We start from the raw sequence: 27,102 nt of genomic DNA, 5'->3' as shown, positions 1-27,102 counted from the left end.
TTGACTGTTTTAGAATTTAAGACTAAAGAAATATGAGTAAGCTTTTATTCAGCATTCCATTTTAGAAGGAATTAATTTAACAGACTATCTGCCATTTTGAAGTAAGACCAGGGCCATGGTATGCTGAAATCAGTGCCTATTAGATAGTTGGCCAAGCTGATTGTTAAATATTCAGAGTGTGTATTTATACCTTGGGATCAGAAAATTACACATCAAAAAAGTGATGGAGAAAATGGCAGTAATACAGATAAAACTTAAAAATACGTTGTTTACATTTTCAGAGAACTCAATGGTAAATATTTATCAGAACACCTTTGTCTACCACTGAAACAAAATTCTCATTTATCAGAGTTCTTTGAATTTAGAAATGTCTTTTAGCAGGTGCAGCAATCCTATAATAAATCTTTATTATGATGACCCAGTGGCACTGAAAAATCCTGAATTTCCATCACAATGATAAAAAAAGATCAAATTATGTTCTTTATAGTTTTAATGTTAACTATATCTTATTTTTACCTGACTCTTTGAGCACTGTTAATCCTTCTCTAACCTTTAAAAGAACAATTTACCCCCTTTTCTGGATTTTTCATTCAGCAACCATGTTGGAAAACAGGTTTTCACCTTCTTGTTTGATTTTTTAAGATTCTTATTTTATAATTTTTATTTATCTTTAGGGAGTTTATAGATAAGAATTATATTAAACCAAGGATAGTTGACTATATATTTCCTTTTCTAAGACTGTATTTAAAGGAGATCTGAGGGGAATAATAGGCCTAGATAGTTTTTAACTTGAAAGTAAATGTGGGATTCCCAATCATGGAGATAATGTCAGTGTACTGTGAAAGCCATTTATAAAAGCCAAGCCAGGAAAAGACGTACCAATGGATATATGGATATTTGTGTGTGTAGCTACGTGTGTGTGTATTTTAAGGGAAAAACCTGTGACTTGACCTGTGTTATATCTAGATCTATGCAATAACAAACTATATTTTAATACGATCTTACTGTTACTGTACTTTCCCAATATTGTTAATGGTTTATAAATACATATACTAGTACTTGAGTTTTTTTAAAAAGTTGTTATGTTCCTCTAATTTAGAAGTATTGCACTTAAAAAATAATCTTGACAATATGAACCAATGCACTTATTCATTTTACTCCAACTTATTTATTTCTGAAACAATTGTGCAAATATGACAATAACTATTAGAGATTTTGAATTTAATAGATGTCCTAGATTTTACTTGTAAAATTAAAATATTATATTCGTGATATAAGTAATAATCAGTGATAATTTATAATAAGTTAAAGTTCATTTAGTTGAGAGCTTATAAATCATTTCAGTTAGCCAATAAGACATTGATATAATCAGAGATTACATGTAGCATTGTTCTTTACCAATAATACAATTTTACATGACTAAATTTAAGATTTTTTGATAAATTGCAGCATTATATAAAGCAAACGATAAAGTAGGGTGGGTAATATATAAATCTCATCATGTTACATAGAGGTCATTTATTTATCATTCTTATAATTTTAAAATTGAATTTTATTGTGTCTGTTTCAGAAGTTTAGTGAGGACAAGGAGAAATCCGTCTAATTCAGTAGTTCATTTTTGTGCACACTAGCTTTTCATGCTCACAAACAGTCATCCTCATAAGTAAATCTATGATTATGATGAGTATTAAAGAGAAACATGATTTCTAAGCTAAGAGGGGAAAATTCATAATTATATAAGATACTTCAACTCTGGCTCTGTCTCTCTGTCTCTCTGTCTCCCTCTCTCCCTCTCCCTCTCCCTCTCCCTTCCTCCTTCCCTCCCTTCTTCCCTCCCTCCCTCCCTTCCTCTCTCTCTCTCTCTCTCTCTCTCTCTCTCTCTCTCTCTCTCTCTCTCTCTCTCTCTCTCTCTTTCTCTCTCTGTCTCTCTGTGTCCCTGTCTCTCTCTTTCCCTCCCCTCTGTGTGTGTGTGTGTGTGTGTATGTGTATGTGTGTATGGTGCCTAGATATCTGTGAGGATCTGTTGGTTTGTCTAATAAGTTGTTTTTATGGCCAAGAAAAAAAAAAACTTCAATCTAGAGAACAGAATTAGTATCAAAATGGTTTTCTGCACAGAACAGGGTTTTGTATAGTTATTTCATTTTCTGATTTTTCAGAGGTCTTGTATTAAATGAGAAACCTCAGTCAGTAGCTCCTGCATTTGCCTGTTTCTGGTGTTAATTATCTTTTGTTTGCCCTTGATAATCCTGAGGTTGGTATGCAGATGATATGAAGGCTGCAGAATCATCTCAAAGTGTAAAAAACAATGGCATTGTCAATTCTGCATCACAACACTTTATAAATTATGAATGTTATCCACATTAAGGAGAGTGGTAGACTTTTAAAATTACTTCCATGAATAGATTAAATTACAAGTATTATTACATTTCATTTTATTAAGTGCATCTTAGTAGTTATTAGAGCAAATGAACATGTTCTCTCAATTACATAATAACATTAGAACTAAAAATTATGCATCAACACTCCCAAATGCATAATGCAGCATTGTATATTAATCACTCTAAACAATATTTTTCAGTTTATATGAAGGCAATTATTACCTATTGAACAATAACATTATTTTATTGGTTTGTTAAAATTCATTTGAAGAACTACCTTTTCAAAAGAAAAACCTTTTTTTCCTGAGTATTTTAGATGGGGTTCAATTCTTTCCCAGAAAAATAAGGTATAGGGAAAACTGCTCACATTGGGAGACTTCTCTTTTCACAAAAAAATATGAAATAAGTTCAGATGATAATAGATGTTAGAGAAGAGCAATTGCTGAAAGCTTTAATAATTTAACTCTTTGAATGAAAGAAAAAATAGTTAGATCATTTGTTTATCAAAGTTATGTTCACTCATTTTGACAGGTTTAAGGGTTATATTTCAATGTTATGATAACAGCTACTCAAAAATGAAGTGTTACTATTAATGAATTTGGGGGAAATAGTTGTTAGCTACAAGTATGGATTCTATCTAAACAAGCCTATGTGATCACTTAAACAATAGTATTCTGGTCCTCAGAGACATCTGAGAGACATTGCCTTTTTTTTTAAACAAAAATATTTCCATTTAGCCAATCGAATCCAATCCACATTAAGTACATGATTCATTTCTAATTTTTCTCCCTTTTCATTATGAATGGTTATAATTTTAAAAGCTTGATTACTGAACACATATGCTGGGTGATTAATTTGGTTGTTAGGAATTAAGGTTTGTAGTTTCCTAGTAGTGATTTTGCTTTGACTAGCTTCTTCTCTATGTCAATGTAATTCTGATTTTAATCAAAATGTAACTTAGCAGTTGTCAATATCAACATGTGAATGCATGATTGCACAAAATATTTATGCATTTTATACTGATGATTATCTGAAGACATTTTATTACCATTAAATGATACACATAGTAAACATATTTATGTATATGTGCATATGTCATATATATACATATATATATCCAACATGGTACTTAATAGCATTTATTCTGAAAACAAATGCATCAATATGAATTTGTGAGTCAAAAACATCAGTATTTTAAATTTGGTCTCTTTTTATCATTAATGCTTTAACTACATATTACAATTGATTTGATTCAATGAACAGATTATTGAAATGAAAATAAAATTATGTATTCAATGAGAATAACAGAGAGGCTTATTTTGCAATGGAATAGTATTTCAACTATGCCTCTTCACACTTTCTCTATTAAAATCTCTATGAGTTTAATTTTTTAAAAATTATTTTAAGACAACTTTTGAAAGTCTTTTCAGTTTTCTGAAGGGTTACTATTTTATTTACGAGGATCATCAAGTGCTATCAGTGAAAGCATTTAATATGAAATACTGAAGCTTAATCATTTCCATAATTATTTTTAGTAGCAGTGTGAGTAAAAAACAGGTTCTTTCTCAATTGTAATTTTTCATTGCATAAAGGGAAAAAAATGGGATGAGGATTCTTGGTGACACAAAGGATTTTGAACTCTGTTTCTTTTACATCATATTGAAGTGAGCAGTTCCTAATGCCATTTTAAGGATTTTATATAATACATTTTTTTTTTACCCTCTAAAGAACCTGAACAGATTGTAAGGCACACAGTAGAACCAACTCTTTTTTTCTTAAATCTATTCCTAGGTCTTTTGTTCCCTTCTTGCTCATAAAAAAGCTTTCAGGTATGAAAGTGTTAATGGTTCCTTTAAAAGTATTCCTATTTTAAAAGAAAAAAATAATTTCTTATAACTACATATTAGATTCTTATTTCCTTCATATTAGTTATCATTCTTTTTTAAAAATTCTGTTCTTATGAGATGAACTTGGATTTGTTCCTTTAACACTGACTCTTTCAACAGTGTCTTGATTTCTGTATTAATGAATTGAGAAGATGACATCAGGTTCTTAGGTAAGTGCTATAACCTCAAGTCATACACATTTCTAATATAATATCTTACATTAAGGAAAAATAATATTTGGTTCATTCTCACTTAAATGCTATTTTTGAAAAGTAATTAGTAAGGTATAATATACTGTAGGCAGCACATACGAAAAAATTATGTAGTAGTTACCAATCTGCCCTTTGATCATCACTAGAAAAATTTCTACTGGGAAATGAGAGCCAGACATAATTCACTAAAATTACACTGAACGCCTTCTAATCAATACAGATAAATCTAGTGTTTGTTGTTAAATCGATCTTATCCTTTATAGAGATATATTGTCCTGATTGTTTAGGGATAATTATTTCACAGAGGGTTTTTACAATGATTAGTGGAAACTAGGAAACAGAAAACTTGACTCAGAGCCTGGGAATGACTAGAGTTTCAAGTGCATTTGTCTCTTTGCATTTGGAGCTTGGTGATATCAATACTGATTTACATCATTTTGTGCAATGATGTTTTACTGAAAGAAATTGAGTGAAGCAGATTTCATTTTCAAAATGAGCAGCCTCAGTGTTTGTTTTTCTTTTATAAAATTGTCAGGTCTTGCCAATATAAATATTCACTAATGCAGACTTTCTCTTCCTGCTTTTATCACTTAGCCTGATTCCTTGGCAGAGATCACATTGAAAAAGTCCAGATAAACTTTCTTTTCTTGGTAATACAAAAATGTTTAGACTACAGAAACAAAGGTTGAACTCTAGGGATTACTTAAAGTGGTGTTCCTGAATTATTTTTAAACATATTACAAAAATAATATTTACATATTTATGCATATATGTGCCCAATTTTCCCATCTCAGTTTCCACATATATTATGAAAATGTTGTGACTCTTTCCAAAAGTTGCTCTCAAAATAAAGACTATTTAGGCTGAGGGGATGAGGGGCAAAGGATAAGGAAGAAAGCATGAAGGTAATAGACATGCTTGTTGTAATGTTAAAACACTTCGGGAAAATTAAAAATCGAAGGGAATTAAAGAACTGAAGTCATTTTTTTGGTAAGGTGACTAGTGTTGTAGCTATATGAATGGATAATAAATCTAAGTTCTGTAGTATTCCACCATATAGTTGGCCACCCAAACTTTTTTTCTTATTAAGGAGGTAACAAATCACATAAGTTAATGAACAATTAAGAAGACCTATGATTAAAAGATCACATTACATGAATTTGCTTTTTTTAAGTATATACTTTTCCAAGTGAGAGTATAAGTGAGAATAGCAGTTTATTTTTTAATGCCTACTAAATGCAAATGTCCAACAAAATGTTTTCTTTCAGTTTACTGTCAGTTTCACTGATATATATGCAAGAGTTCAAATAAACACTATTATTCAAATACATTTTAAAAATCAACATTGAAATCAATCAAATCAAATAAATGGAACAATCAATAGAAAGAAGATCAAGGAATTGTTTTGTCTCTAGTGTTTGTTTTCTGAAAAGGAAATCCTTGTTGATATTTTTTTCAATTCAGGAATGTAACATTTCATTTTATTCTATTATTGCTTTGTTTTTGTTTTCAAAAAGTATGTAATATTAAAGAGGATAGGTTGTGTTATCAAAACAAAAGGAATTTTAAGCTTGATATTTCAAATTTTGTTTAAAGTCAAACAAAATGTAACATGAAAATAAAAATGGCAACTGATGTTAAAGAACAATTGTGGGGCAAATGATTATGCCAGTATGAAACTATTTTTAATGGATTTATGCATCTTGAATTTTTGTATTCCTAAGTATTTCAACATTCATCAACTTCGCATTATTAAAAAAAGTTCTCATAGAATAATTTTCAACTGAGAGAAAGATAATTTTTCATTGTGTCCACCTTACACTTGGAATCACTGATGGCACCACAGTAAATATAACTTAAGGAACTGCAGAGTCAGTAACTACAGTTATAACTTCCAAGTAGAAAACGTGTTTCCATGTTTAAAACAGAAAAAAAAATAGGTGACATCTTCTCATTGTCCTTCTGCTGTCATGTTGCTTCCTGAGCTGTGTATAGTATTGTGGTAACATTGAAATTTCGGAAGCGTACATCTCCACTGTCTTTGATGTACTACATTTGACCTGACCCTAGCACTGTGTGTAGAAGAAAGCTGCGAGGTAATTCTTCCCTTGATTTCTTTGACGTGGGTATAAGTGAAATAAAATGATACAGTTTTATTTAGAAAGGAGAAATTTAGCAGAAGATAAAAAGCATACTTTTTAGACAATTGATATATATACATACGCAAAAACTTTTCACTTGATGAGTTCAATACATGGATGATATAAATCATTTAGACTTGAGTTGTGTTCACAAAGATTTTATTTCAAAATTTAGAGGTTAAAAATTTAACTCTTCAATCTAACTCAAAATTATTTTCAAGAAATTCACTATGATGGTTACTTTTTCTCATGGAAATGTGATAAGGCCAGAAGATATGCTTTGAGGTCACAGGCCACAAGTAACCTTATACATATTAACAATTCTGCTATATATCAATGCACCAAGATTTCAGCAGGCTCTGGAACATTAAACCTTCTGTCATTCTTGTCCCCACTGAGTTTGATTCTGCTGAGGTTTAGTGGAATTATAAACACATATGAAAATATGCAGAATATATTTCTTTTTTGAAGTGATTATAATGTGATGTTTCTGCACTGCCAGCATTCATAATAAAGCAAATGTGATGTTTCGGGTGCAATATGACATCTCAAGTAATCTTATTAACATGTAAGCAGCATAAGACAAAACATGCACTGTTTTACCTGCTTTCCTTAAAGGTACAGAACAAATAGATTTATTAATGCAAACTTTTGCAATCTTTTGCAGCAGACATTGCCAGGAAGTTGGGAAATCCTTATAGTCTGCAGACACAGTTTTGTCAAATGAAACGGTTTAACATTTGTTAAGCTCTCCCTTACCAATAAAACAATAATACCCCCAAGGAAGTGTAGTTTTTAATCTATTGATCATTTTTTGAACGAAAAAGAAGATGAATGACAGTGAGCAACATTTACCTGACACCCCTGAACATTTCACAGAGACAAGTTGATATGAGTTTGTATAAATACTAATATTAAGCAGAATTAGCTTTGGAAAAAAATAAAGAAATTGTAGTGAGGTGAAAATTGTCACTGTCAGGAGAAATGAAGTTATATCAGAGAACAGTGACATACAATTTTCTCTAGAGTGTTTTTAATAAAAATAGCTTTTCTTTGAATATTTTGAAGTCAAACATGAGAGGCAATCTGTGCGTTTGTCAGAGTTTGAGAGTGTGAAAAATTGCTGCCTTAAATCATTTAAGCTCAAAAGAAACTTCTTCCTGCTGAGATAATTTCACATTGACTTACCGTGCAAACCCTTCAGGCATTCCAGCTCAGAGCAGAAGTTTTCAAGGTAAAAACATAGAGAGAGAACATGGGAGAAGCTGGGACAAGGATCAGCGCAACTCCAGGCGTTCAGGCAGATCTGACTTTGATTAATTAGAGAGCTACTTTTCTATTTCCACATGTACTCGCCTGATGGAAAGGCAGAGTGGACCCGGGATACACAAACTTGGAGTTGACTCTGTTAGATATCAGCAGGTTTTGACATCCCTCCGCAGCGCTTGCAGGATATCTGCTTAGGAAGACTAAATTGCTGGAGCACACTTTTAATTTATTCCTTCTCTAATGCAGAGGAATTGTCGGAACTGCAATAGACTTGATTTCCATCGGCGAATAAATCAGTTACTGTAAATGTTTAGGTTAGAGGAACGTGCGACTACGGTGCTGCATAATGATGGATGAGTTATTTAACTATCGGTGCTGTCTTTTAGGCAACTTGGTGATATAACTCTTTGTTTTCCGATGATGAGTATTTAAGTAACTGCACTCCGAGAGACTTTCTTTTTATTTTAATGAAAAAAAAATCCCCTCTATATCGAAAGCCTTTCATTGTCCTGGGCCTTCCTCCCCCATCCCCATCTCTATATTATTCAAATCTGCTTTTATCAACATTATTTTAAAAGGAAACAAAAGTCGTTCTACCCATTTTATTGAAAAAGAATGCCTTGAGAAATAAAAATCTAGTATTGTTCATTTTGAAAAAGGTACTATCTTCAAACAAGTAGAGAATTCATATAATCAAAAGCTCAAAAAGGTTACTTTAATGGCACTTGTTATCACTTAAACTGTTTTATCTTCTTATTCCTAATATCTTAAACTCTAGGAAATAAAGACATTTTTTCACATGCACGGTTTTATACACACACACACATACACACACACATACACACGCTACCTTGCATTTAAATCGAATAATGAAATCTGATATCACCACTGATGGCTATTTGTTTCCTCCAAAAAGAGAGGAGGAAAAACTTTTTCCTTGCCATAACATTTGTCATGGTCCTGAACTTAGGTTTATTCTAGAGAGAATGATTTTTGCTCTTGAATATTTTTGTGACTTAAGACACCTGTTCTTGAAAAGTTTTGCTTCATCAGGAGAAAAACTTTCCTGAACTTTTTACTTTTGTTTCTTCACTAGTTTCCTATTTTCAAGTATCACCAACTGTAGCAGCCAAGTAATAACTTTCATGAGAGTCCTGGTAAATATGATTATTATCTGGGCTCTGGGAAAAAGAACAGGGAGGTAAGGATGATACTGGTGCTCCATAATATTTCTTTCACACCTAGCATAACTAATCATATGAAAGTCTAACACCTACTGGTAACTCCAAATCAATAGCTAGTATTTTTACACTGCTTTAAGTTTTGGAAAGCTTTTCTTTTAACATAAATTATTTCACAATATTCCTGTGCAGGGGGTGCTATTTTTATACCTGTTTTCAGATAAGGAAACTAAGACTGAGAAAAGTTAAGTGACTTGTTCAGGGTCAGGTAGTTAGTGATTGTCTGAGTTAGAATTTAAACTCAGATCTTTTTGGCTCTAACCACTAAGTCACCTAACTCCCAAATTAGTCTTTTAGAAATATTGAAATAGATATGGAAGTAGTACTTTGCAATAACTCTGAGAGTCAATAACTCTCAGAGAGACTGTAGTCAGCCTAGTATAGCTGATAGCATTTTGGACTTCAAGTCAAAAAAACCTGCTTTTAAATCTTTCCTCAGACACTCATTAGCTGTGTGACCCTGGGCAAGTCACTTACCTTCTGCGTTCCTCTAGCAACTCTCTATGATACTTATCATAAGGTGGTATTGAATTCTAGAGAACCTTGCATATCAGGCAAAGGAGTCTGAACATTTGTCAGTAGGCAGTAGGGAACCAAAGCAAAGGTTTGAGGAGAAAAAGTGGCACAGTCACATTCTCTGCACAAAAAGAGATTGTAAAGAAGGCAAGGAAAGAAACTAGAAAAAGGAAGATAGAACAACTCACACCAAACCTTTCTCCCTGCCCTTTGCTGTCCTTATACATGTTTGCCCCCCACCCCTATTTATAAAAAACATTCAGTGCCCATGGCTAGATTGTACCAAGTTCCAAAAGAGGTATTACTTCCTCCTTCCTTCCTTGTTGCCTTCCTTCTTACCTCTTTCTCTCCCTCCCTCCCTTCTCTTCTTTCTGACCTCTCCCTTCTTCCTTTCCTTCCTCCTTCCCTTTCTTTCTTCCTCTTTCCCTCCTTTCCTTCTTCCTTTCCTCCTTTTTTCCTTCCTGTGTCCTTTCTTCTTTCTTCCTTTCTTTTTAACTACTTCCTTCTTTCCTTCCTATGAGGTACAAAGCACTGTAGTTTTTAAACAACTGGTTTCTACTCTTCAAATTTTTCTGAAATGCAGAATTTGTGTTCTATTCTTTTCCCTTTTATATAAAACTGAATTTTCCCTTTAGGTTCCAAATATATCAGCTTATTTTTAAAAGATTTTTTTGTCTTTGAAGACATAGCTAATTATTTCTTTTTTTTCTTTTCTCTTGAGGAGCCCAATCAATTTTAAAAAGTGACACAAATTCAGTGTAATTAGAGGTTTTCTTCAAAACAGAACCGAATCCAACTCAAAATTTTACCTTCTAGAAAATATGTGTGTGTGTGTTTTCCAGAACCCCTATGTAGCAAATACTAAGGAACATCTTTCAGATTTCATTCTGTGTAATTAGCCTAAGCAGCAACATCTTAAACTTTGAGTAGGAACATGGCATTTTTCTTCTTTCTCAACTTATTTATCTTTCCTTCATACCAAGTTGTCCCATTTCCCTTCCTTTGAAATAAGAAAGCTGTATAGGATTTAATTCAAGTCAGTGACTTATGGCAGTCTGAATGCAAAGCTAATGCAGGCCTACAGGGAGATTTATGCTGGCTTTCTGTTCACCCAGTACTAAAGACAACATAGCTGAACCATGGGGAAGTGGAGAGAGCCAGCAGGGTATTTGCATTGGGAGAACTCAATTCAGAAACTATATAAAAAGAAGAGGCAAGAATAACCTGTTTATTTTGAAGATCATGACCATAATTTGACAGAGGCAAACAATTTTGCAAGAAGTGAGGAGAGGAATCATGTCAGACTATGTTGTAATGTGACCTCAATCATCTTTTTTGACCCCACACTTTAGGATGACAATATATTCACTTCTTGACCCCTGTATTCATGTTTTTCTCAAGAATATCTTGTGTCCTCTGACAGTATTTAGGGTTAGGGTTAGTGTTTTTCACTGATAACTGTGAATGTGCCATGACTGAAGTCTGGCACAGTTTATACCATCCTGAAGAGTGGTTGCACCTTTAGCTTCAAAGGGAGCCATGTCTCTGTTAAAACTACTTGAGTCTACTCTTGCTAATAGGACATGTTTTTAAGAGGTCAGGAGTAAGAACTCCATTAGCCAAAAAATGTTACACAATCACTTTTAAAAGCCTCTGCTTGCTCTGGGCCTCTTCTTGGGAATTAATAAGGCAACATCCCACCTTTGTGAAAATCATTCCATCTCTCCCATTGGTGTGATAAAAGAAAAGGCAGCAGAATTTTGCAAAACACTTTTGTTAAGTTACTAATGCCTGATCAGTAAGCAACAAGTCATGTCCCTTAAGATTCCTTCCACCATAAACTGATGTGACATGTGAGAAATTTGATTGCTAACTGATTGAAGGATTTCAGATCAATAGAGGAAAGATTTCTTTATTGAATAGTATCAGTCAGAGCTATATACCTAGAGTAGTGATGAATTTGGTTCTGGGATGCAGAAATTTAGGGACTGCTAATAACACAATCTTTCAGCTTCATAGAAACAAATAGGCTTAACACCTAACTAGAAATAAGAATTGTTTAAAATAGAAATATGCCAGATGGAGCACACTTTTTCCCCTGGAAGTTAGTAAGCTTTCCTCTCTCCACAAAATGAAGAAACAAGACTTCTTTTTTACCCCTTTGTCTAAATTGCTTTTTTGTAAAGTTGATTTCAGGACATTTCCTTGTTTGTTATGGTTGTGTTTTAGGAAACTGTCCCCAGGCATAACAAGTCTTAGTTATGTTTCTAGAATAAATTTATTTTTACGACCAACATCTTCCTCTCTATTTGATATTCTGGCTTCACATTGGTCTGGAAAATTACACAATGATCAGTTTTGTCTTATTGATCTTTTCATTCGCAGTGTTAGTACCATTGTGTAGTTTGTCTTCTATCACTCAGCATCAATTCATGTAAATCTTCTGATGCTTCTCTATAAGACTTCGGATTTGTCATTTCATGCAGTGTACTAATATGCCATTGTGTGCATATAGTATACTCTTTTAAGCCATTCTGCATTGATAGAGCATTTTACTTTTTAAAAAATTGTTTTCTACTATATAATGTGCTATTATGAAGAGTTTGGCATAGATTGGACTTTTCTTTTCCCTCTGATCTCTTGGAAGTATATGCCTAGCAGAGGAATATCTGGGTCAAAGGGTAGGAACATTTTACTCACTTATTTTTTTTAAAGCATAAAACTTCTTTCCAGAATAACTGAACCAATTCATCTTCCATCTTTTTTATGTATAAGGAAAACAGTTATCAAGAACCTGTAGAACATCTAGAAACCTTAACTTTTATTATCTCTATCCTCAATATATTACTGCCATTTTCCTTGTATGGGAAAACTCCAAATAATAGATTTATAGTTACATCCTTTGTAGAATAATTAATTCTTGATTTATCTGAAGACCATTAAAAGTCACATCTCAGCCTTCTCTCCAAGATAATCTCAGTTTCTTCATTTCCACAGGTCCTATATTCAAATCTGTTAATCATCCTTGCTCTCCTGTGAAGCTTTTCAAACTTATCCAAATCCAGCCATTATGGAAGTCCAAGGGGACTGCTCAAGAGACTCTCATCAGGGGAGAACTATTAAAGAGAAATATGATCAGGTGGAATTAGGAACCTCTAATAAGGCTTAACATCTAGGAAAAAAAGTGAGCAGTCCATCATCTCTTACTCTGAAAGGAAAAAAAGGGACTTCCAAAAAAAGTATTCTAAGTAATATTTCTCTGAGTTCAGTTTTTGGAGAAAAAAAAATTTAAAGACATTAGTTTTTTCTTTTTCTAGATACTTATTGCTAAGCTTGAAGAACAAAGTCATCCTAAAATGTTAATAGTTTTTATTTTCTCTAGCTTTTTCTTGACACAGCTTAGTGTACTTCCTCATTGTTACTGCTCTAACTAATCTTCAACTGTTTTCTTTGAGTAGATAAATATAAATGCACCTGTTTTTTAATCAGCCTTTTAATTTTCATGATTATGAAATAATTTTTAAATGTTTCTGTTTCATCCTTTCAATTCCTTTTCAAGTTTAGCTATATTATTAAATAAAGCATGGTGGAGGAGTCCTAAAAAGCATATTGAGGTTTTTCTTTCCCAAACATTTGAGGTTTAAAAAAACCTCAAATGTATTTTGCTATGCATTTTTACTTGGTTTTAAAGTTCATGTATATACTTCAGGGGTGATTTAATCCACATGTTTTTATTCATTTACACTCTATCATGATACCTACGAGAAATGGTTTAATGTCAAGAACCTTCATTTTTTAAGTTTTCTTTTAAGAAGAATCCCATTTTCTGGTAGTGTTTAAACAGAGCTTGAAAATAGAAAAATTTTGTTCTCAACTAAGATCCTGTGGTATTTTAATGGAACTCTGCATTACATATTAGCTTTATGCTTTCTTGAAATGACATTTTTTCCCCTAGCATACAAATCTCTCCCTCTGATTGGCTGGTTCCTCCCAGAATCTCACATTTGACTCAAGCCAACCACATATTCTTTCCTCTCTAGGCTGCACTGTTGATTTATCTCTACAGAACTTTCTCTTCCACAGTCCTGGGAACCTGTACCTTCACACCACACTTACCCCTTCCCCAATTTTACAGTTCCATTTTATTTCTTGTCTTCCCCCATTAGAATATAAACTTCCTGAGGGCAAGGGCATTCTTTGTTCTTCGTAAATTTGTACTCCCAGAACCTAGCACAGCACTTTGCACATGGTAAGTACTTAATAAATGCTTATTAACTGACTGACACTTTTGCTTCCCCAATAGAAAACCCTATATACATATTTTTGTCTTGTGTCTCACCTCTATATTTTTCTCCTGTTGATGCCAAACACATCAGGAAATGATTAAGAGAAAAAATATTTGGGATGAATTGTATATAAATCAGTCTGTGTATTTAATCAGATTTCTCACCTAACTAAAAAAGGAAAAGTTCTAGAAAATGTGATTAAATCCAAATATATACATATTGTTATACACCTATCTAATTCACATACATACTATTCCCCAAGTGGAGACTAGTAGGGGCACTAACATAGCCTTCAGACTGCTCTGCCAGGATTTGTTTTCACTCTTCATAGAATAAAAGTCATTCCCCAGGGAGACCATGGGATCTCATTGACTGGGGAGGGAAATGTGTGGTGACCACCTACAAGCAATGCTTTAATCTTATTCTTCTCTCTCTCCCCAAAGGAAGGATTGTTGTATAATTTCTGGCTTCATATTATATCTCTGACACACATTGGTTATGTGACCATAACCAATGTTATGTCATTGTGTCATTATATAACTATGACATTGTGTCATTGTGTCATTATGACCATAACCAAGGTTCTATCTGGGCAAGTCACCAACCTCTTGGTCTAAGCAACTTTGTAAGTTTCAGAGAAAGTGAGGACCTGCATTGGTAAAGGGAGTTTCCTCATTTTGGAGTCCCTTAAACTAATACAAATACAGGTCTAATTCATATCATTACCTGCCTATAGGCAACATCAACCCTTGGGGAACTACATCTAGTGTTGCTGAAAACTGACAAGATTCCCACCTAATATTCTCCACCACAAATTGTCAGAGATCTATTTCTTGAACAAACCCATTAGCAGACCTTAGCTTCCATTCCACGCAGTTCAAACAACTACACAGTGTTTGCATCCTCTCTCCTATGAGTGTACTTCATAGAATTATAAATCCAGAACTCTAAGGGATCTCATAGGCCATCTGGTCCAACTCTTTTGTAAGGGGGAGACAAAGAAGACCCAAGAAAATTAAGCGATTTACTCAGTGTCTCACAGGTAATTAGTTTTGGAGGTAGGACTTGAACTCAGATGCTCACTCTCCACAATCTGGGCTTTTCCTCCTGTTCCGCTAGAAGTATTTTGGTCAAACTGCATAGGAGCTGACTTCCTAAAATTCTACTCTATTGAATTATCAGCCTCAGGAAAATATGCCAATCTTTCTTTTAGCCTTTAGGGTGGTCACTCTACAGTCAAGAGAACTGATGACTTCTACCAACAACAAACCCTTTTTAACGCATACACACAAATAGCCTCTCTTTAGAATCTTTGATACACACATAATCATATTCACATATTTTCAATTCAATAAACATTGATAAGAAGCCTTTGCCAATCATTACAGGAGATACTAGGGAATGAAATGAAGATTTCAGATAAGAAACAAGCACTCACCTCTTGAGGGTTATAAACTAGTTATTGTCAGTGGTTTTTCAATCATGTGTGCCTCTTTGTAACCCCACTTGGTTTTGGTTTTTGTTTTGGTTTTTTTGGGTTTTTTGGGTTTTTTGGTTTTGCTTTGTTTTTTAGCAAAGATACTGGCATGGCTTGCCATTTTGTTCTCCAGCTCATTTTACAGGTGAGAAAACTGAGGCAAACAGGGTTAAGTAACTTATCCACGGTCACGCAGCTAATAAATGTATGAGGCCAGATTTGAACTCAGGAAGATGAGTGTTCTTGACTTCAGGCCCAGCACTCTATCCATTGCACTACCTAGCTGCCCATTATAAGTTAGTGGCTGACATGATATATTTTAAATTATTCCAAAATAAGTTATGCATCAAATGGATACAAGATATTATACAAAGTGTTATGAGAGTAGGAAAAATTGCTGGTCAGGGAAAAAATCATAGAAAACTATCTAGAAGAAGTAGGTTTTGAGTTGGGTTTTAAAGTATGGATTCAACAAGTAAACTGGAATGAGGGTGGTGGAAGTGGGAGGCAGCAGTGGGAATGAGATTCCAGAAAAACATGGTACGTATAGAGGGGATGAGAAACAGAAGAGTTTGACTAAAGTACAAACAATTTGGAAGGAAAGAGTATGACGTAAGCCCCCTGGCAGGTTCCCCACCCCTGAATAAGCGAAAAAGGGAGGGCAAGGTGAAGGGAAGAGACATTTAGACAATGCCTTCAAAGTGCCAAGCGCTGTGATAAGCACTTTACGAATATCTCATTTGATAATAGGTTAGATGCAGAAGACCTTGAATACCAGGTTAAGAAGTCTGAACTTTACTCAGGTGATTGGTTTTTGTCCTTCAAGCTTGAAGAGGACCGATGACATCACGATGTCGGGGTCAAGTCAGTGTATTTGGCTGTGGCCTGTCAGTCCAATACAAGCTTGAAAAGCTCTACCACAGGTCAGGCACTAACAGTCCATTTGAATATTTTAGATGTAGATGTGTCTATATTTGTGTATGTCATGTTTGGTTTGAGCTACTGCAATTCTACTGTGTTCACACAGCAATAGAGATAGTCATTGTTGTGTTTTGAGCAAAGATACAGGTTCCAGACCTGTCATTTCATTAGAAAATGGAACTTTCAATGACACTCCTTCTACAAAATGCAGGTCATCACTTTCTCCACAATTCATAGTCTTAGAGAATACCTAAAGTGTGGAGAAGTTAAGTGTTTGCCCAGGGTTACACTTCCAGGATGTATCAGACAAGTGCTCCTGGCTTTGAGGAAGGCTTACTATCCACTGCACAGGTGGGTCAGTGGTAGAATTTGCCTGCCACACTGTGGCCTGGGTTCATTTCCTGGCCCATGCACATATAAGTTTGGGGGAAGCTAAGTGGTGCAGTGAATTGAGCACCAGGCCTTAAGTGGGGAAGATCTGAGTGACCTTGGACAAGTTATTTAACCCTGTTTACCTCAGTTTCCTCATCTGTAAAATGAGCCAGAGAAGGAAATGGCAAACGACAAACAAGAAAAATTCTATCTGCTATGGCACACCACCCCTTGAGGCAAAGAATGACATGACCAAATCTGTCCTTCAGGAAAATGTAATTGGCAAGGGTGTGAAAACAGAATGGAGGGGGAAAATAGGGTGGATGGGAAGGTCTATAATAATAACCATGACTGGTGGTAATAGGGAACTGTACTAAGGTAAGGACAAGGGGAATAGAGGAGGACACGACCACTTTGATTTTACTTTTCTATCCACAACATAAAACAGTGCCAGGCACATAGTTAGCACTTACTAAATGCTTGTTCATTGATTGATTTATTGATGCATACTGGGATATTTCCACATCTCCCATCCGTTCCTTTTTTAATCCCTCCCCCCATCATCATGTGTATATCTAGAGGGCTTTTCCTTCTGTCCTTCAAGAAGGAAGAAACTTTATGAGGTAATTTGAAAGTGATAAGATGAGTATCAAGACATTTTAACCTAACGGTCACACTAAACTTTATTTATTCTGATTTGTTTTGCATTTTATTGTGTGTATTTTCAGCCTTAATTAGTTTCCATTTGTGTCCTTATTAACCTTCTCTAACCCTCTGTGTGGGAAGATCAGGGAATAAATATTTTGATGATGACTTGATGTTCCAAATTAAATGAAGGGACTCCCCTCCCCATTAGCACTGACTCTCTCTACCACTGAAAGGAACAGTGTAATCGAGAGGTGATGCCTGAAGGGCAAAGGAGTCTTCTCATTATCCAATAGAATGCATTTTTAGTACAAATGAATATAATTCAAACTTTTGGCAGCAAAGTCATGCTAATGCCAAGAAAGAAATTGTAGGTTAATCACTGAAGATTGTTTTAGCCTAAAGGACCACAGATCTAGAGCTGGTCAGTACCTCAGAGGCCATCAAGTCAGGCCTCCTCATTTTACAAATAGGGAAACTGAGGCTTAGGAAGAGGAAGTTACTTGAAGGTCAAACATCAGAGAATTTGAAATTGATCCCTGCACCTCCAGAACCAGAGCTTATTCCTCTAACCCCACTTGTTCACGAAAATCCTATTGGGAAAATGGAAAAAAAAATGGTTGTGAGGGAAAACAAATAGCCCTAGGTATAGATGAATAACACCTCTGTGGAAGTAAAACTCAGAGACAAGAAAGGGGGTTCATTGTCCCTACCCACTGAGTAGCTATGAAAACCATAATACACATCCCCTTAATCCCAGTCCCTTCCTTTGCATGTCAACAAAGTTGAACATGGTAGAGGCGTAATTTTCGGGGAAGAGTTTCTTACTTCCACTCAGCAACTGAGAAGTGAAGGAATTTACAGTTTTTTGTAAGATCAAAGCTATTAAGTCAAGTAGTTTATTATATTTATTAATAATGTTACATTTATTAAGTTTTTTATTATATGCCAGGCACTGTGTCAAGCAGTGGGGGGACACACAATAGAAGAGAGAGTCCCTGACTTCTATGAGTTTGTAGTTTAATGGAGGAAGGCAATACATAAAAGGAAGATAAAAACTGGGGGGGAAGAAGACACTCTTGAGGGAGAATGATGGAGAAAAAAGTCTGGAGAGGAATGAAGGAGTAAACATGGCTGGCCTGGGGACAGTCTTAAAACGGAGGTCCCTGGGATTAACCGACCAAGGAGAGAAAGAGCCACAGGTATAATGAGATCTTGGCTTCTACCTCTCTAGGTCTGAACAAATCATAACACCTTTATGACATTGTGCTGGCAATCGATCTTCATGTTGACAGAAATCTCTTGCATAAATAGAACTTTATGCCTCCAATAAAGCAGATTAAAGAAATCATCTCCATTCAGTCTCTCATACTTAGGAGTTGAGAGTTCTTGGTCTTTGCTTGGAGCAGACTAATCTTTCAGGCATTTTTCATTCCAATTTGTCTGTTGGAAAGTCTTTTTGCAAATACCTTACTTCTCAATTTGCACAGCTGCAAAATGGGCATGGGACTTTGGACATGATATCTAAAGTATTATGGTAATTTAATTATTTGAAAGTAGCCTGCTTTGAGAGGGTGAGATAATTCCCATACTAGTTGGAATAAATAATGCACAAGGACCTCCTCAAATGCATGGGTAATGGGGAGAGCTCTCTATATGTGCTGAAACAATCAGTCATCAAGCAATGTGTTTAGAGCAGTGGGTAGTTTGTGCTGATTGTCATCAAGTGGGCAGGTCGGCTCATTTTTTTGAGTGTCTTTTATTTCTATAGGGGAATATTGGACTCACACTTGTGAGTAATCTTTTGGCACGCTAATGAAAATATAATTCTTTAAACTATTGAATTTTCCAAAGTTTAAAAGGAATTTCTGCCCAATTTTTAAGTTATTGAAAGTTTGTGGACTTGATTTATGTATCTAAATAGATGAAGAGTTGATAGCTAAATAGATAAATGATAAATACATAATAGATAGAGAGATTGAAGGAAAGAATGAAAGAAGAAAGGAAGGACAGAGGGAAGAAGGGAGGGAAGGGGAGGAGAGGCAAAAGGAAGAAAGGGTAAAAAGAAGGAAAAAAACAAAGGAATAAAAGGAAGGAGAAAGGAGGGAGAGAAAGAGGGAATGAAGATGGATGGAGAGAGGGAGGGAGGGAGAGGAAGGTCAAAAGAAAGAAAGGAAGGATAAAAGAAAGGAAAGAAGGAAAAAGGATTGAAGGAAAAGGGAAGGAAGGAAAAGAGAGAAAGAGGAAGGAATGGAGTGAGAGGGAAGAAGGAAAAAAGGAAGGAAGGAAAGAAGAGAGGAAAGAAGGAGGGAAGGAGAGAGGGGACAATTGAGTGGGGAGGAAGGCCAAAAGGAAGAAAGAGTGAAAGGAAAGAAGAAAACAGGAAGGATGGGATGAACAGATGGAAAGAAGTTAGGAAGGATGGAAGAAAAAAGTGGGAAGGAAAGAAGCAAGTTAGAAAGGAAGGAAGAGGGAGGAAGGGAGGGAGGGAAAGAAGGAAAACTGAGGGATTTATTAAATGGTCACCAGGCTGAGCACTGGGGACACAAAAAACAAGAAAACAAGATGGTCCCTACTGTCAAAGACATTATAATAGAAAGATAAGATAAAAAGAGGGGCTAGAAAGCAGAATGGGGAAGGAGAGGAGGATACCCAAAGGAGAGCAAGACAGTGAAAGGAAAGTTGGAGCGGAGTGGATTTTCTACATTTTTTAATATAACATGGGGCCTAATATAACATAAGGGCCTAATTCCTCTTAAAAATCAACTTCTCTGTCACTCCCCAAAATGACCTCCCATGGACTTGATATGTATTTGTATTGACTTATAGAGGAATGTATGGTCTCCCCCTAGAATGTATTTTCTTTGAGGGCAAGGATTGTTTTATTTTCTCTTTGTCTCTGTGCCTGGTGACTGGTAGCACTTAATCGATGCTTGCCAGGTGACTGGTTTTTAGGAAATTCTTTTGCATTCAGTCATTGCCAGATTTCTCCCCTAACTCACTGCTTCTTCTCTTTTTGCTTTCTTGCAACCTATTTGCCAGTTCCAAGAATCTCCTGAAACTGCTCTTTCAAGGTTATTCATGAACTCTTCAATTCCAAATATGATGGTCTTTTCTTATTAGAGGCTGCTAGGTGGCTCAGTGGAGCAGAGCCCTGGACTTAGAGTCAGGAAGAGTAGATTCAAATCCTACTTTACACACTTACAAGTCGCAGCCATTTAACTACTGTCTGCCTTAGTTTCCTCATCTGTAAACTGGGGATAGTAGTAGCACATTCCAGAGTTTTTGTGAGGATAAAATGCAATATTTGTAAAGTATTTTGAAAAACTTGAAGTGCTATAGAAGCACTCATCATCATCATCATCATCGTTATTATTCCATGAACTCTCTAGTATGTTATAGATCACTCTTTCCTCTTTCTTTTTTCTTCTTTTGCCTTTTTTTGTTTTCTTCTTTGCCCTCCGCATTGTCTTTTCCTCATTAACCTCCTCCCTATCTGACCACCCTCCAACCTCCTCAGCTGGTTCATTATCCATCTCCCTAGGCTGGGGTGTCACTGAATAGGGTCTGACCTAGGGTTCCTTCTAATCATTGTCTAAATTCTTTGGATCATTTCTGCTCTTGTTGAATTTGATGAGCATCCCTACTCAGATAATTCCCAAATCTATGTCCAGCCCCAATTTCTCCTCAGAACTATAGTCCCAAACTGTCCAGCACCTAGGGAACATCTCCGCCTGATTGCCATGTTAGAATTTCATTTTCAATGTTCCCCAAATAAAATGAACCATTCCTTACCCTTGAACCTCCAAATTTCTGTTGTGGGTGCCACTATCCTTCCTGTCAACCAGATGCATAATCTCAGAATCATCCTAGACATTTCCCTCTTCATTGTCCACCTCCCCCAATCTAATTTGTTGCCAAGTCTTATTGATTTTCCTATGACTCTTGAATCTCTACTTCTTTCTCTTCAACAGGCGCTCCTTCTACCCATATAGTCATTCATACAGCTGCCAAAATAATCTTCCTTTGTCACAGGACTGCTTATACTGTTGTTAATTAGTTGTTTTTTTCTCTTGTGTCCGACTCTTTGTGACTCCTTTTGAGGTTTTCTTGGCAAAGATACTGGAGTAGTTTGCCTTTTCCTTCTCTAGTTCATTTTACAGATGAGGAAACTGAAGCAAACAGGGTTAAGTGACTTGTCCAGGGTCACACAGCTAATAAGTGTCTGAGGCCAGATTTTAACTAATGAAGATGAGTCCTAGGCTCCTGGCCCAGCACTCTATCCACTGCACCACTTAGCTGTCCATATTATACTCTGCTCAGAAACCTTTAGTGCCTCCTTATTTTTTGCTTCTTGATCACAATGCACTGTCCTCAGCCTGACATTTAAGGGTCTTTCACATTCTGGCTCCAGCCTACTCTTCTAGCCTTATTTCATGTCACTTTCCTATATGCCAGTTAAAATGTTCAACTAGGTGTTTCCAAAACTCAGTGTTCCATCTCATCAGAGGCAGCAAGGTGGTATAGTGAATATAGAGCTGGACTTGGAATCAGGAAGACCTGAGTTCAAATCCAACTTCAGACACTTAGCTGCTGTGTGAACCTGGACAAGTCTGCCTCAGTTTCCTCATCTGAAAAATGTGTATGGTAACAGCAATTATGTCTCTGAGCTGTTGTAAGGACCAAATGAGATGATATTTTTAAAGTTTTTTGTACAGTGCCTGAAACATAGTAGGTACAACAAAAATTATTCTTCCCTTTCCTCTTTCCTGGTCTCTGAACCTTTATAAGAGCCACCTGTCTAGCTTTCCTATATCCCAAACCATTTCCACATTTGCTGTCTGCACAGTGAATGCCAGAAGTTGGTGGGACCTCTCTGGACCCTGCTGGGCCCTGGGTTTCAGGGAAACAATAACTAAGTGTGATACCCTGGAGGGACTTTTGCTTACCTGCATTTTGAGTCAACCAACATTTTCATGGCAAAATATTAAAGAAAACAAATATTCTGAAAATGGAATGATGTTCAAAACTAGCTCAAGTATAGAACTCACATCTGTAAGAGAATCTGTTCTATTTAAAACTAAACAATATTTCTTAGAGTGAGGTGTTCAGCCTCCCATTACATAACATGACTGAATTTGTTAGTGATTTATAATATTCTACATATGATGTAACATATATGTATAATATATACATGTATAATACATATATAATATAATACATCTGATGCTTTCAAGTGGGAGATAAAAGGATAGCAAAGTTATAGAAAATCTTTGTTTTCTGGAATGACCAGGATAAGACCTTTAAAGAACTAATGATGCCATAGATTTTGGTAATAAGGGGAGGGAGGATAGGGAGTGTAGAGAAAGACTTTGATCTCCATTTAAGGGTCTTTTGTTTCTTGCTTCCTCCTTTCCCATGTACATGTTTTCAAGGATCCTCATCCTCCATCGTTTTTTCTCTTTCTCTCTTTCTTTTTTTAAGTTGTTCTTGCCATGCTCTTTCTCTCACTTTCTTAGAGGTAGTGCTTCTTTCAAAAAGGTCTCTTTTGTCCTCAATGACTAACAAAGACCGTGAGGCTTAGTGACACGTCATGGGAGAACAAGAAACCTTTAATGCAGTTGCAGAGCATCCAGGTTTCTGAGGAAATAATTGAGCAATATTTAGGTGATTAAATCCTATATGTAGAGAACGCAAAGCCCAGGCATGTTGAGGTCATCTTCCCGATTTCTTTTTTACTTCATTCTGGGGACTTTCACTAGAAACTACCGGCAAAATGAAAATTAGCTATGGTTCTAATAGAGTTTGGATCCAATTGTGCTGAATGATTGAATTTCCCGAACATTCCTCGAGGAATTTATTAGTATAGGGTTTATTTGGGAGGTGAGCAGGAGATAGGACATGTTACTGGTTTCCATTTGGTGCCTTGATTCCTTTCTATAGATGTTTGTTTTTATGTTTCACTGCTAAATCCATCAGTGAAGAAAGGGGCTGGGGTCTATGCCTGAAGGGAGGAGTATATGAATATGTAAATAATACTTTAATGTGATGAGATTTTCCTATTTGAATATAAATTTGATAGGAGATGTTTTACTAAATATTGCCTCAGCTCAGAACCAGATGATCACATTTCATTAAGCATTTCTAAATTCCACATGCAATTGTATGATTTACTGATAAAATATGTACAGATAGATACATATGGAAACTGTAAAATGTTTCATATCTAAAGAAAAGAATATATTTACATATGTACATAGTAAATATATTTAGAGATCAACTTATTATTCAAAAATAGTTGAATGCAATAAAATAAGTTAAATTAAAACCATCAAGGATAATCAGGCAGCTAAAGATAAGCAATACATGTTGTATAGTTATTCATATACTGTTCTGCTGTTCAGTCATTTTTCAGCTGTATCCAACTTTTTGTGACTCCATTTGGGGTTTTCTTGGCAAAGATACTGGAGTAGTTTGTCCTTTCCTTCTCCAGCTCATTTTACAGTTGAGGAAATTGAGTCAGACTGGGTTAACTGACTTGCCCAAGGTCACACAACTAATAAGTGTCTGAGGCCAGATCTGAACTCAGGTCTTCCTGACTTAAGGTCTGGTGTTCTATCTACTGTGCCACCTAGTTGCCCTCATATACTGTACTTTGTGACTCTAACACTTAATAAAATATTAAATATATTCCCTGTTCAACTTTCGAACCTCAATTGATCACCTGCATTGTTATCTATGTAGGAAATAAAACATACTACCAATATGCTTCCATATTGCATATATATGTGTATACGCACACATACACAGATGACATTAAGTGTCAGACAGGGATAGACAAAGGAACCTTGGGAGTAATCACAGCTCCCAGACCATGGATCCTGCTTTCAACTTTGCCCTCACAACCTGAACATCTGGAGAAGCAACTCCTGAAGAGGACCAGTCACCCCTACCAATTTCTACCCACTGGACAGGCAAGTCAACCCAGCCCAGGCAGCAAGATATCCTAAGAGAGAGACAAGAAGGAGCATGTGCCAGATCCTGAGGGAGACAGCCCAGGAATCTGAACCCCAAAGCCCTGGAAATAGCAATGCTTCCAGCTCAACCCTCAGCCATCATCCCAGGGAAGAAGCTCTTGAAAGATGCAGCCGCCAACTGCTCCTTCGGGGGCTGTAGTCACAGCTGCTAAAAATCTAGAAAAAAAAAAACAAAACTTCTTGTCTCCAAAGTTCTCAATGCTATCAAATGGTTCAATATCAGAAACTGATACCATTTTCCCATGGAAAATGACATTAAAGAAAAAGCATCAAATCTGCTTTCCTGTGGGACTTCACCCTCTGACTTGCTGCTGAAATCTGCCATGTATTGTCTCCCACATTAGAAGGTGAGTCCTTGAGGGCAGGGGTTGTCTGAATTTTTGTGTCCCCATTGTTCAGCACAGTTCTTTGCACAGAGTAAGCCCTTAATAAAGGTTTCATTCATTCATTCATTCACTCATTCATTCATGTCATTATTGTCCAGCCAAAGAAGTGAATTTCAATTCCCTCAAAGCATTCTAGCGACCAAGAGTTTAAACTTATTCATTTCAAGTGAAATGGCAAACTAGGAGAATGTTTTTTGTAGGGCAGTTTGGTAGGAGGCAGTAAAATTTTTATCAAAAGCAACCAAATAAGAGTTGTCTTCAAAGATTTTCTCATCAGCATTTGTAATTAGAAAAAACGGGAAGTAACTGGAATGTCCAACAAGGGAGAAATGGATAAGTAAATAAGTGGTACAGTAAGATGCTCTTAAAGTTGATACAAAAAAGAAATATAAATAAATATAGAAATAGTTTTATGAAATACTGCATAATGGAAAGAAAACTAGGACAAAGTACACATCAATGACTACATCTACATATAGGAAAAGAGAATGAGAATAGCCAAGAAATCTGGGGGGTGACTTAGAGGGAGTGACTGAAAAGGTATGATACTCTTACACTTTGAAATTTCAAAAAAAAAAATAGTTGCAAAGCAAGTTTAATTAGTAGTGTGGATGTTTGATATTAAGTTTATAAGAAATTTTTAATAAAAGTGAGTTTATAGAACTTTGCTTAATGAAGTAAGTTTGTTAGCCTTTGGCTAACCTTCAGATTCTTTGGACAAGAAAGAAAATGAGATAAAAGTTTCAGTAGTTGAAACTAATATGGGGAAAACTGTAAAGGAATTCTAAGAATCAAATTACTATGATAAACTATACTGGAGAGTAAATAAAAAGTTGATATGTAACAAAAAAAGCGTATTTTGTAATATGTCTTGTGGCTCTGTTTGAAAAAGAATGTGCCAAAAATGACAGGGAAAAGACCTGTCTGGAAGATAATGTCTGTTTGCACATTTGGTAGCATCGGTAACAATTAAGTAGAGAAAGAAATAAAAATTAGATTACAGTTGATGAGAAGCACCACAGGAACAAACAATGACTCAAAACAATCAATAAACATTTATTAAGCACCTACTATGTGTCAGATACCATGTTAAGTCCTGGAGATACAAAAAGAGGCAAAAGACAGTCCCTCACCTCAAGGAGCTTATAGTCTAATGGAGGAGATAATACCCATTAACAAATATATACCAAGGAAGCTATATACAGGATAAATAAGAAATAATTTTCAGAGGGAAGGCACAAGAATTAAGAGGGCTGAGGGAAGTCTTCCAGTAAAATATGAGATTTTAATTTGGACTTAGATATGTTCATATGCATGTGTCATGTATGGACATAGAGACCTCATTCTGTACCCTGATTTCATTCCCTCTCTGTTAGGTGGTGGGAAGCATGCTTCATCATCATCATCATCACCATCATCATCGTCATCTTCAGTAGTTAGGAATCATAACTGGTCATTGCACTGATCACAATTCTTATATAATTCAAAGTTGTTTGTCTATATAATGTTGCTGTTGTGCAAATTGTCCTGGTTCTGCTCACATCACTATGCATCAGTTCACCCAAACTTTGATGATTTGTCTGAAACTATCACTTCCATTATGCCTTGCAGAACATATCCCTTTACATTCATCTACCATAATTTATTCAACCATTCTCCAAATGACATGCAGCTCCCTCCCCCTTTAGTTTCTTCTTTGTCTCTACAAAAAAGTTGTTATAAATATTTTTGTACATCTGGGTTCTTTTCTTCTACCTATGACCTCTTTGGATTATAGGTCTAATAGGATCACTGGATATTCACAGTTTAGTGATTCTTTGGGCATAGTTCCAAATTTCCTGACAAAATGACTGTACCAATTCACAGCTCCACCAATGGTAAATTCATCAATGTGCCAGTTTTCCTACAATCTCTCCAATACTTTGTTCCAAATCTTCTTATAACTTCTCTCTAGCTAGACCTTTTCCAAGGCTATTTTTTGTGTCTAAAGAAGTTTAGGAACAAATTAGCCTTAATTCTGAAGGTCAACTAGTAGGCATACTCAAAGGTTTCCAACTTTCAAGGAAATTTGTATTCTGGTGCAAATTGAACAAGATAATATCTGAGGCATCTTCCAAGTCAAATATTTAAAATTTTCTAAGAGATTGAAATTTTCCGAGTACCAGGATCATTAGATCATAAATTCAGAGATAGAAAGGACCTTAAAAGTCTTCTAGTCCAACTCCATCATTTTACAGATGAGGAAACTGAGGCCCAGAGAGATCCCTTGCAAAAGATCACAGAGATAGTGAGTAGCAGAGCTAGGATTTGAGCCCAGGTACTCTTTTCAGTATTC

Source organism: Notamacropus eugenii, chromosome 3 (genome assembly GCF_028372415.1).
Source record: "Notamacropus eugenii isolate mMacEug1 chromosome 3, mMacEug1.pri_v2, whole genome shotgun sequence".
Classification (NCBI taxonomy): Eukaryota; Metazoa; Chordata; class Mammalia; order Diprotodontia; family Macropodidae; genus Notamacropus; species Notamacropus eugenii.
The sequence above is the reverse complement of the archived record's forward strand: the minus strand, read 5'-3'. Positions refer to the sequence as shown.